The 12924-nt window shown below is 36.4% G+C and overlaps 1 protein-coding gene across 2 annotated transcripts in view; it reads left to right on the forward strand.

Annotated features, from left to right (window-relative positions):
* Positions 1 to 250: 250 nt before the first annotated feature.
* Positions 251 to 12924, forward strand: part of FAM214A (family with sequence similarity 214 member A) — a 137446-nt gene continuing 124772 nt past the window's right edge. Inside the window, exon 1 of one of the 2 annotated variants that reach the window (XM_037833932.1) lies at positions 251 to 353. The gene's annotated coding sequence lies outside the window, so the exon portion shown is untranslated. The remainder of the gene's footprint in view (positions 354 to 12924) is intronic. The other variant, XM_037833933.1, reaches the window with a different exon arrangement.

Raw genomic sequence — 12924 nt, forward strand, 5'->3', positions numbered from 1 at the left:
TATCATTATAACAATAAAAAAGCATCCTGAGTTGCTTTACTGTAGGGCAGATGAATCAGACTGCAGTATCAAGAACCAGGCCTTAACAGCAAAACTCTTTCAGGTTAGTCAATCTGTTGTGGTCCAAGGATCCCCTCCTCCAACAAACCGGAGCTCCCAGCCTAGTCTTTCTAATCACCTCCTTTGGGGCTCCTCCCTCCAGCAGACCCCGCCCTCTGCCTTGCTCTATTTACAGTGCAAGTAGCAGATCCAGTCTGCTGCTGCTGCTGCTGCCGGGGTAGGCTCTCACATCCTCATTTCTCCCTTCTGTGGCAGGCTCCTGGCCACGGGCCCGTGTGGACAAGACCTAGTAGGTATGTGTCTGGATAAAGGGGGTTGGGAAGGGGAAATGAGGGTAAGGAGGTAAGATGGGAAGGGGGCCTGCAGACATGGAAGATACATGGGGGGTGAAGAGGGAGAAGAGGCTAAGCAAGAGAAGCAGTCACCTAGCTTTGTAATAGGATGAGGCAAGAAGGTTTTCAGGAGCATTCAAGGAGGATGAAGTGGAAGTTGGATATAACCTTGGGAAGCATGCAAGGGACTTCCATGTATTTTTTTTTTTTTTAAATTTCCACGCATTTTACATTAAATGGTCAATGTGAAAAATAATCTGTAACTTGTAGCTTGGTCTTTTAAGAGAGACAGCAGAATGAGAGCTTTGGGGCAAAGTTCTGCAAATGTGCGAAACATTGTACGTGAACGTCTCATTCCATAGTAACCGCTGAATGCTTCGAGGGCCAAAGATTTTGCAATGATAGGTGGCCAGCAAGAGCCGTGCAGGTTAATAAATACTAGGAAAGGGGCCCTGGGCCAGTTTCCATGACAAATGTGAAATTTAAAAATGCTGAATATACAGCCTGAACTCATTCACGGGATTTGAAAGCTGAAGGGGAATTTGGACATCCTCTAGACATTGCAAAACTGACCCACTTGCCTGGATGTGTTTCATTTGGTCTGCAGTGTTCACCATCTTATTCTTATTATTTTTTTAATGTGAAGGCTGTCAGTCAGAGATTGCTGTCCTCAGTTTGCCTCAGTGCTCTCTACTCGCTGGCATCAGCCTGCGTCACTGAATTGTGTGTTACTTGCTTGGCCCCTGGAGGCAGTTGAGTCTGTGGTATCTGGTTAACTCAAAAACTTCATTTTCCTGGGGAGGGAAGGAGATGATTCATAGATTATGTTAATAAGATAATTGGCTAGATATGAACAGTTGTCTGTTACGGTAAGTCACCTAAGGGCTACAGTAAGAGGCCAAGGCTAGCGGAGAATTTGTTCAGACCTCCTGGAACAGAAAAAAAAAAGTTGTTCTCAGTTTAAAATTGGTGCTATTTTATTTTCTTTCCTAAAGCAGATTAACAAGTTATCTCTTTGATTCCAGCAATTTTGTGCGGTAGATTTACCAAATATAACTACTCTCATTTGATGGATTAAGAAACAAAGGCAAAGAAAAGTGCCTTAATTTAACCCCCACACCTTGATTAAATAATCAAAACCTTGAACTCCTTTATGAAGACAGCCTGATAAGCAAACTTAAACTCATCTTCATTAAATCATGCAAGCAGGAAAGTCTGTGTTCTACAGGTCAATCTTAATGATCCCGGCATGAGTTTTGGTTCACAAGGAATCTTTAGAATAAGCTTTACAGCAAATTATGAAGGCAGCAAAGACCTCTCTGTTCCTCTTCTCTCTCTCTCTACATCCAGGAATTTCTTTTTTTCTCAGTTCCTCTCCTTTGCAAAACAAGAAATTCTATTCTTAGTCTTTTCTTGGTCCTTTACAATTGTTGATTGTACTGATCAGTTAGCTGATTAAACGTTGGTGTGAATGCATTTCCATGTTTGTGTTGCCCCAGCCGATTATTTGCATTTGAAGACTTTATCTCAAAGAAAAGGACTTGCTCTCTGTCAGAGGATCAAGACTTGGATGAGGAGCTTATTTAGGGTGGGGAGTGGAAATCAGGAAGCAGTCTCCACTTTCCAGTCTAGATCTAAAAATATACTTGTTCACTCTTTGGAACTTGCAGGAAAGTCTTTTTCCCTTTTCCTCCTTCTTACCTTCCTTTCCTGTTGGGGTAAAGTTCTGGAAGCGGTAGGCTGTTCTGGTTACATAGCCACAAACCCCCCAGCTGCCTGAAAGCAGGATTGCCCAGATCCTCACTCAACCTCCTCTTCCCTTCCTTTTTTTCACTTTTCATTTTGTCCTCTTTACTACTGTTCTGATATTCGGTGTGGTTTTCAAGGGTAGCTTCATTCTCCTTTCCTGGAGTCCTGAAAAATATCCCTAAGCCTCCTGTGATTTCAGCTTCTGGTAACAGGGTTTCTGTGACAAGATGTAGTATGGATTTGGGTCTAGGATTTTTCTGTCTATCCAAAGATAAAATCGCTTTCAGAGGCTGAAATATGAAAGGCAAATATAACATATTATTCTGTGTTTTTAACACAGAACATTTCTCATTCTCATAAATACACTTTTAAAAAGTTTACTGTGGTAATCACAAGTACACTTTTATTAAAGTTTTATTTACAGAAAAGTTAAAAGAAGAGCAGAGAACTTCTGCATACCCCATACCCAGATTCTCCAACTTTCCCACCTTTTGCCACATTTGCTTCATCATTCTCCCTCCTCTCCTTCCCTTTTCTCACTATTGTACTTTTTTTTCTGAACTATTTAAGAGCATGTTGCAAACCTAATATTCCTTCACTGTTTTTTTTCTAAGTACAAGGATGTCCTTTTATATAACCACATTGATAAATTAATTCTTATGATCTGCAGTCCATGTTCCAATTTTGTCACTTGTCTGAATAATATCCTTTGTAACAATTCCCCCTCCAGTAATAGGATTAAGTCATATCTCTTTCATCTCCTTTAATCTGGAATAGTTAATTCCTCAGCGTTGGTCTTTCATGCCTTGATATCTTTGAAAAATGTGGGCCAGTCATTTTATACTTTTCAATTAGTTTGTCTGGTGTTCCTCATAATTGGGTTCAGACTATGCATCTCTGACTGGATTACTACATAGGTGATTGTTTGTCCTCAGAATATCACATCTGGAGACACATGATGTCTGTTTGCCCTATTTGGTGATATTAATTCTAATCATCCACTTACTGTATATTTCTTCACTTTATTATTAATTGTCCCCTTGCAACTAATAAGCAATCTGTAGACAGATGCAGAGACCACACAAATATCCTGCTCCTCACCAAATTTTCCCGCGTGGATTTAGCATCCATTTTTGTTCAAACCAATCTTTACTATGGTGATAACAAAGGGTGATATTCCAATTCTGCCACCACTTCTACATTTATCAAAAGGCATTCAGCTGTAAGGAAGAATCTTCATTCTGCCATTTATCTATTTACTTATTACAGCTTTATTATGATAATTCACATACCATGCAATTCAACATTAGTATAGTAACAGAGTTGTACAATCATCACAATCCATTTTATAACACTTTCATCTCCCATCTACCCTTCCCTCACTCTCCCATCTTCTATCCTCACCCCATCCCCAGCCGTAGAGAACCACTGATCTACTTTCTGTCTACAGATTTGCCTATTTTGGACATTTCATATAAATGGAATTATATAATATGTGATCTTTTGTGACTGTCCTCTTTCACCTAACAGGGTTTTCAAGTTTCATCCATGTCATAGCATGTATCAGTACTTCATTCCTTTTTATTGCTGAATTATTTTTATTATTATGGACTTAGGACTTATTTTTATTCAATGGATTATAATTACTGTCCTTATTTATTTTGATGTTCAACTTTCTCCTGTTTGGTTCCTGTTTCCTTTTGACATGCCTAATCACTTTTTTTTTTTTTTTTTTTTTTGAGAAATTGCAGGTTTACAGAAAAATCATTCAGAGAATAGAATTCCCATTTCTCCTCCCACCCTCCACCCTCCAGCATACAGTTTTCTCTATTATTAACATTTTGCATTAGGGTGATCTTTGTTACAATTGATGAAAGAATATTATTGTAATGGTATTATTAACTATAGTCCATAGTTTACGTTAGGGTTTACTGTGTTGTACAGTCCTTGGGGTTTTTTAAAAAGGTTTGTTTTAGTAACATACATACAACCTAAGTTTCCTCTTTTTAACCACATTCAAATATATAACTCAATGGTGGTTAATTAAATTCACAATGTTGTGCTAACATCACCACCATCCATTACCAAAACTTCCATCACCCCAAACAAAAACTCTGTACCAGTGAAGCATTAACTCCCCATTCCTGGCCCCTGGCCCCTGACAACTTGTATTCTAATTTCTGACTTTATGAATTTGCTTCTTCTAATAAATTCATATCCATGAGATCATACGATATTTGTCCTTTGTGTCTGGCTTATTTAATTCAGCATGTCTTCAAGGTTCATCCAGGTTGTCACACGTTTCAGAATTTCATTCCTTTTTACAGCTGAAATGTACCACATTTGTGTGTATACCACACTTTGTTTATCTACTCATCTGTTGATGGATGCTTGGGTTGCCTCCATATTTTGGCAATTGTGAATAATGCTGCTGGAAACATCTGTGTGCAAATATCTGCTCATGTCCCTGCTTTCACTTCTTTTGAGGATATACTTAGAAGTGGGACTGCGAGGTCATAGGGTAATTCTATACTTAACTTTCTGAGGAACCGCCAAGCTGTTTTCCACCACAGCGGCGCCATTTTACATTTCCACCAACAATGAACTAGTGTTCCTATTTTTCCACATCTCTAACACTTATTTTCTGTTTTTTGAATAGTAGCCTTTCTGGTGGGTGTGAAATGGTATCTTGTGGTTTTGATTTGCAGTTCCCTAATGGATAATGATGTTGAGCATCTTTTCATGTGCTTTTTGACTATTCGTGTATCTTCTCTGGAGAAATGTGTATTCATGTATTTTGCCCATTTAAAAAATTCGATTGTTTGTCTTTTTGTTGTTGAGTTGTGGGGATTCTTTGTATATTCTGGTCCATCACTTTTTTGGAGAACTTTTTTACTTCTAAGCTCATCTTTTATCTTCCCTATTCCAGATCTGGAATAAGCTATTCTTCAAGGAGCTCTGGTCCCTTTTAGTCATGGGAATGATATTAAGAAACTATGATTTGGTGCTAGGCATGCTCGTTGCTACTGTGGTGTCAATATTTTTCTGCCCTTTTGGAAATCATGAATTCATACTATAACTGCAATTCTAATCTGACCCCACAGGGTTCTTCTTTGCCTCCCCCATTTCATATTGGGTTTCTTTTATTCCACAGTGAAAGTCCTGGCTCCGAGCAACATCTGTGCATTTACTCACTTGCTCAGTCCTATAATACAAAGAAAATAATTTCAGAATTGGCTAAACCCATGCCACTGTGAAAAGCAAACCTATTGGCTAGAGTCCAAGATTTGTTCATAGTTCTTTTCTCCATAGACTGAGGGTATAGTTGAAGTAATATATTTAATAAGCCAGTTGAATTAGTTCTCTCTCTCCGTCTACTGTGGGAGTTGAAATAGAGTTGAGTTCCTTGGTTCATTTGTTTCTGTTTAATTTAATTATATATCTTTCCTCATTATTCTGAATATGTAGAACATTATTAACATTTTCTTAAAGTGAAGACAGTCAAAAAAGTATACTCAGAGAAGTGTCATTCCCTGACCCATCCCTTCTAATGCATTCCCCTCCTACCCTTGGGAGGTAACCAGTTCCTTTATTTATGGTATATCCTTCCTATCTTTCTTTTTTGTTAAAATAAAATATATATGTATGTTTTCTTATTTCCTTTTTTTTCCTATTAAAAAAGTAGCATACTATAGATATTCTTTTGCATTTTGCATTTTTCTCCTAATAATATATCCTAGAAGTCACACCAAATCAATTCATAAGATATTCCTCATTCTTTTTTATAACTGCATAGTACTCCATTGCATATGTGTGCCATAGTTTATTCAACCAGTCTGTAATCTAACAAATAACCTTGTTCATATATATTTTCATATTCTTGGAGTTATCTCTTCAAGTAGATTCCTAGCAGTGGATTTGCTGGTTGAAGGTTAAACTCATAAGCAGTTGTGTTAAATATTGCTAATTCCCATCAGAAAGGTTTACCATTTTGTATTCTACCCAGCAATGTATGTGAGTATATGTTTCTCCACAGCTGGGCCAACAGAATATACCATTATTTTGCTGATCTGATGGGTGAGAAATGGTATCTTGGTGTAGTTTTAATTTGCATTTCTCTTATGAATGAAGTTGAATATCTTTTAAGGGCTGTTGTTTTAAAATTTTAAAAAGTATAATTGAAATCCTATAAACTGCACATATTTAAGGTGTAAAATTTGATCAGTATACAAACCATCATCACACTCAGTATAACAAATATTTCCATCACCCAAGACTTTCCTTGTTTTCCTTTTTTAATCACTCCATCCCTCCCACCAAGCCCTACCCCTGTTCCTAGGCAACACTGATCTGCTTTCTGTCACTGTAGTTTGCATTTTCTAGACTTTTATATAAATGGAGTCATATACTATGTATATGCTTTTGTTTGGTTTCCTCAGCATAATGATTTTGAGATTCATCTATGTTGTTTAATTCCTGAGTAGTATTCCATTGTGTGGATATACTAAATTTTATTTATCTATTCACCTGATAATGGACATTTGGGTTTTTTCCAGTTTGGGGCTATTGCAAATAAAACTGCTAGACATGTGTGGACATGTGTTTTTGTTTCCTTTGTGTAAATACCTAGAAGAATGGCTTATGAGTGAAATCTTTTAAGTGCCATTTATCTTTCTTCATATCTTTTGCCCATTTTTCCATAGGAATTTTTGTCTCTTCTTTCTCTATTTTCAAAGTTCTTTGTATATTAGTAATATTAGCTTTTTATCTTATATGTTACAAATATTCTCTCCTAGTTTGTCATTTTTATATTAAGTTGTTTTTGCAAAATTTTAAATTTTTATGAAGTCATATTTGTTTTCTTACTCGCATCTGGATTTTGATTCATAGTTAGAAATCCTTTCCCTATAACCACGTTATAGAGAAATTCACCCATGCTTTCTTCCAGTATTTGTATGTTTTTTTGTTTGTTTAGCTTGCTGATTCATTTGAAGTTTATTCTTGTGTTTAGTTTGAAGAAAGGATCTAATTTATCCTTTTTTAAAAGGCTATCCAGTTGTACCGAGATATTAAAAGTTTGTTTTTGCCCATGATTTGAAATATCATCTTTGTCATATATTATATTTCTGTATGTATTTGGAACTATTCCAGATTCTCTATTCTCTTCCCCTGGCCTAATTCATGTGCCAGCACCATGTTGTTTTAAGCACATAGGCTTTGTTGTATGTTTTAATTATCTGGTAGGACTAGACACACACATACCCCACTCTTCCCCCACCGTTGATCTTCCTTTTCAGGTTTTCTACCTATTCTTGTGTGTTTATTCTTCTATGCGAACTTTAGTATCAACCTGTCTAGATTCAGGAAGCAAAAAACACTTGTATTTTTATTGGGATCACGTTAAATTTATAAGTTAACTTAGGGAGAACTATATTTTGATGATTAGATGACCTAACCAAAAATAAGGGATATTTTTTCTTGGTTTAAATATTGTGTTGCACAAATATATGTTTGCGGTAAGTAATTAAAAAGGTGAAGTAGCGATTACTTCCATGAGATAGGTTAAAAAAACAAAAAAATTCCAGCTCTCCTTCTTTCCAATAAAGGAAAGCAAACAGCAATTTTTAAATGACATTAATACATTGCTTGATTATCTTCGTGTTCAGGAATTATAATTATCTTGGGCTGCAGTATTCAGGTTTGCTAGATATCGCTTTTCTGAGTGTGCCCTGTGTAAATTTTTAGAAGGGTAGTTTCTTCTGGGTTTAAATAATAAGCATAGTCATTTGTATTTTGAAGGGATCCTGGATCCCTTTGAAAATCTGAAGCTATGGGTCCCCCCCCCCCCCAATATATAAACTCACAACATTTTTCATATGGGAAGAGAAGGCCAAGAATCATTGAAGCCAATCCTTTGATCCTAGTTTTGAACCCCTGCTCTATGGTTTTATATTACATGCTTAAAAACTTAGAGATAGATGGGCAATATTCCAGGTTTGGGCACTTTAAACACCAACATCAATATATATTATTCATATTTCCCTATACCTTCTGAAGGATTTATAATGTCACATAATTTGGTGCTGAGCAAATTGTAATCTGGCATGCAAAACCCCACCAAGAAAATCATAAAGTTGTTCCTGTGAAAGTTCTAGAAAAACTGAATATCTGCTTTCCTCCTTCACCTGTTCTTCTGTTAATTACATGTTAAGGATCTATACATTAGACCCTAAAGGATTGATACATTGAGAGTATAGTACTTTGATGCCATGTCAATAGGAATTTTGCGCATTAAGAATGAAGAGGAAGCTGTTTTAGGATGCCCCATATCTAGTGTTTAATTTCCTTTGGATTTGGAAATCTAACTCTAGAGCTAACAATTCTAGGAGACAAAGGCAAGGGGGCAAATGACAGAATTGCTTTTGATGTCAGTGGTGTCCTTCAGATTCTCATAAATACTAAATCCAAATGTTGCAGGAGAGGGCAATGGTAAGACACCCCCAGAATTCTGGGAATGGTTTAAACTGGGGGAAATTCCCACTTGATAGCACATTGCACAGCATGTCCACTGGGGATATGGGCCTGGAGAGGGAGATGTGAGGATAGATCCTAAGAGGCTTTGTTTACTGTTGTAAAGAGTTTGATAAACGATGCTGGCACATGAATTAGACTAATGAAAGAGAAGAGAAAATCCAGAAAAACTACTCAAGTGGATTGGCATGATCAGATCTGCTTTTTGGAAGACTTACTTTGGCTGTTGTATACAGCATGGAATTGGGGTGAAGAAGACATCAATGAGGGAGTTTTGAACCTTGGGGATCAGGCCCTGTGAGTCCCTTTCTCTGTAGCCAAATGATCTCCTTCAAAGACTTTTTTTCCATCTCATCCCAGACTGTAACAGGAATAAATATTTCTTCAGTCCTAAGTGCTGCCAACGTAAGGGCACAGGCAAAAAAAGGAGAGAGGGAATAGAAAGTAGACTGTTAAAAACAAAACCAAACCAAACATCTACTTATGGTTAGGAAGCCAGCATTTTCATGGCGCTCAGTGATTTCTGAGCTGTTGGTGACTTAACCCAGATTCTTTTTGTCCCAAGGCCGGGGCACGCTTGGGACAAAAAGTGCTCTTATTTTCAAAATACTTCTATTTTCATCCTTCTTTTTACTCATCTAAGAATAACTTTCTTATTCTTTCCAGCAGGTCAAAACTGGCAGTTTGGGACTATATTTAAGACATTTCCCAAAGTTTGGCTAAGGGTTGGAGTTTCCAAAAACAACTACTGCAGATTTGACCAAGTTTACTTATTTTATCACTTAGTGAGTAATAATGTACATAAAGTAAAGTGCATAAAGTACACTTATCTTAAGTGTATAGTTGGGGTTTTTACATACGTATGTTGTTAACTCTTGTTCTGACTTCTTTCACTCAACATAATGGCCCTCTTTTTGTTGGTGCCAATTATTTCATGTTTTAAGTGATGTGTAGTATCCCATTATAGAAATATATTGCAATTTGTTTGTTGAATATTTCATCTTTTGGAAATGATGACTAGAGTGGCTATGGATATAATATTGTACAAATGAGAGGACAAGCACTCATTTCTCTTGGGTATAAAGAATGGAATTGTTGGATTATAAAGTAGATGTACTTTTAACTCTGGTAGAAACTGTAAATTGGTTTTCCAAAGAAATTGTATCGTTTTGTATCCCTACCAGCAATATAAGAGTTCTGCAGCCTTAAAAACATTTGATATTATCGGTCTTAAATTTTAGTCTTTCTGGGGTGGGAGTAGTAGTCTTTATTATCGTTTTAATTCTCATTTCTCTAATGAGTAATAGTATTGAGTTGTATTTCATATGCTTATTGACCATTTAGACATCCTCCTTTGTAAAGTTCCTGTTCAAGTCTCTTGCCTGATTTTTTATTGCATTGTCTTTTCCCTATTGATTTGTAGAAGTTTTGTTTTGTTTTGTTTTGTTTTTTTTTTTGCAGTGGCTGTGAATCCTTTGTCACATATATGTATTATGATCATCTTCCAATCTGTGGCTTGCAAACAAGTTTATTTATAAGCAAATGGAATTTCATCTTTCTAACCTAAAGTTTATAAAAGACAGGGAAAAATTCTGAGACATATTTCATCTTATGAATTAAAGAAGTGAGTAATCTCGGATCAGTCATCTAAAAAAGGCATTAATTTAGTTCAATTCACTAGACATTTATTGAACATTATTAATGTCCTCTAGGGATTCCAAAGTGCATAAGATACTGTCTCTCCCTATGAAGTATTCCTTGTTGAACAAGAGTGGTAGCAGGCAAGTAAACTAGGACTGCCATAGAATGTGAAAAGTCATACGTACTGTGGGAGCCCAGATAAAGGAGAAACTAATTTGGCCTGAAAGGAGGCAATTTTGGAAAAGGGTGGATCTTGAAGATAGAGCAGGAGTTTTTCCATGGTTGGGTAGGCTTTCCAGGAAAAGGGAACATAAGGAGCACATGCCCCAGAGGAATGAAAGGGCTAAGTGCCAGGGAACAGCAGGGATCAGGACTGGTCAAAATTTAGAGTGAGAGAGAGGAAGAATAGCTTGAGATAAAACAGAAAAAGTCAGTGTGAGGATGTGGAGAACCTTGTCAGCACTGTTAGAATTCGGGACTTTATTCTGTATGTTGGCAAGTCACCTAAGGGACGTACAGAAGTGATGAGATAAGGTCTGAGTATATTAGGTATGATTGGAGCAGGGTTTTCTAATCTTTTCTGACCTTAGGACCCCTTTGGCAGTCTGGAAAAGCCTATGAACCCCTCAGAATATTTTTAAGTGTATAAATTAAAATACTTAGGAATTCAAAGGAATCCAAGAATACAAAATATTTTTTGATTGTGATATTTAGTCCACGTTCTAAAAAAAAGATCTAGCGGTAGGTAATGCCAGATAAGTAGTGATTGTAAATGATATTTTGAGATATCAGCAACAACTATAATGTAATATGAAGATATCTGTGATTTGTATTGGTGAGAGTTATAAATACTACTAATTCTACTGTGGCTTGTTGCTTATGCTCATAATAGAAAGAAATGCTAAATTTCAGTTAGAGGTTAATGAAAATAAACATGTGTTTTCCCATGAAGGTCACCTTGTGATCTTCTGAATTTTATGCCCTCATCCAGGTTAAGATCCCCTGTAATTACAATAAGTCTGCTGATGGGGATTATCCCTTGGAAGAAGGGATAAACTAGAGACAGGGAGGCCAGTTAGGATGCCATTTCAATGGTCCAGATAGGGATGAAGTCCTGAAAAGAGACTGGCAGTGGAGGTGGGGAAAGCAATGACTTGTATAAAAGATATTTTAGAAATAGAATTAACGTGTGTATGTTGGAAGGGGGTGGGGAAATAGTTGGGGAAGTGGGAAAAAGGAATGACTAAGGATTCCACTGAAGTTTCTAGCTTGGGTAAGAGGTTTGATGGTGTTCCAAGTCACACTTTTTTTTTTTTTCCTTTTAATTTGAGCAGTTGTAGTTGTAGGTTTAGAGAAAATTCATGCAGAAAGTACAGAGTTTCCATAATACATCCCTCCTCCAACCAGTTTTCCCTATCATTAACATTTTGCAGTAGTGTGGTATCTATTTTACAATTGATGAACCCATATTATTATAATTATATTATTAACTATGGTCCATAGTTTACATTACAGTTCTTTTTTTTAAGCTAAAAATGTAGTTTATTGTAAGATATGTATCTTTACATAGAGCAATAGCAAACAGTCCAATCTAGAAATTTAAATAAATGTAAATGACTTTAAAACTAACAATATATATAAAGCTGAAGTGACTGCCTTGGATAACTTATATACTGCATCCTTTTTTTTTTTTTTTTTTTTTTTTTTGGCTTCTACAAAGGAGATTTATTAGCTTAAAATTTTACAATTCTAAGGCTGTGAAAATGTCCAAATTAAAGCATGAACAAGAGGATATGTTCTCTGAAGAAAGGCTGCTGACATCTGGGACACCTCTGTCACATGGGAAGGCACATGGCTGGTGTCTGCTAGTCCTTCTTTCCTGGGTTTCATTGCTTTCAGGTTCTAGCTTCAGTGGCTCTTTGGGCTTCTGTGGGTGTTTCTCTCTCTCTGAGCTCTCTTGGCCTTTTCTGCCTTTTATCTTCTCATAAAGAACTCCAGTAAAGGATTAAGACTCACCTTGAATTGGGTGGGTCACATGTAAATTGAAACAACCTAATCAAAAGGTCCCACCTACAATAAGTCTACACCCACAAGAATGGATTAAAAGAACATGGCCTTTTCTAGGGTACATAATAGCTTCAAACCAGCACTTCATTATATAGTATTTCCTAATTCACTTGACTATGGAATCTTTTTTTTTTTCTTGAAATAATAATCTCTCAAATTTTATTGAGTCTTTTTTGTTTTGTTTTGTTTTGTTTTACAGCTCAACAAGCAGTCATACTGAGTCTTATAACAAGCCAGGAACTCTGCAAAGCATTTTACATGCATAGTCACTTTCGATTCTCACAGCAGCTGTCCAAGATAGCTACTGAGGCCTTTTTAAAAAAACAATTCAGTTGGGTAGGTGGAAATTGTATCTCTCTGATTTAATTTACATTTCCCTGATTACTAGGGAGGTGGAACCTTCTTCTCATGTGTTTATTAGTCAATTGGAGATCCGTCAGTAATGATTACAGAGAGCAAGTTTGTCATTCACTCTGTTTTTGTTTTTTTTTTTAATTCAGTTTTATTGAGAAATATTCACATACCATACAGTCATCCCTGGTGT

Source organism: Choloepus didactylus, chromosome 4 (assembly GCF_015220235.1).
Source record: "Choloepus didactylus isolate mChoDid1 chromosome 4, mChoDid1.pri, whole genome shotgun sequence".
NCBI classification, from domain to species: Eukaryota; Metazoa; Chordata; class Mammalia; order Pilosa; family Megalonychidae; genus Choloepus; species Choloepus didactylus.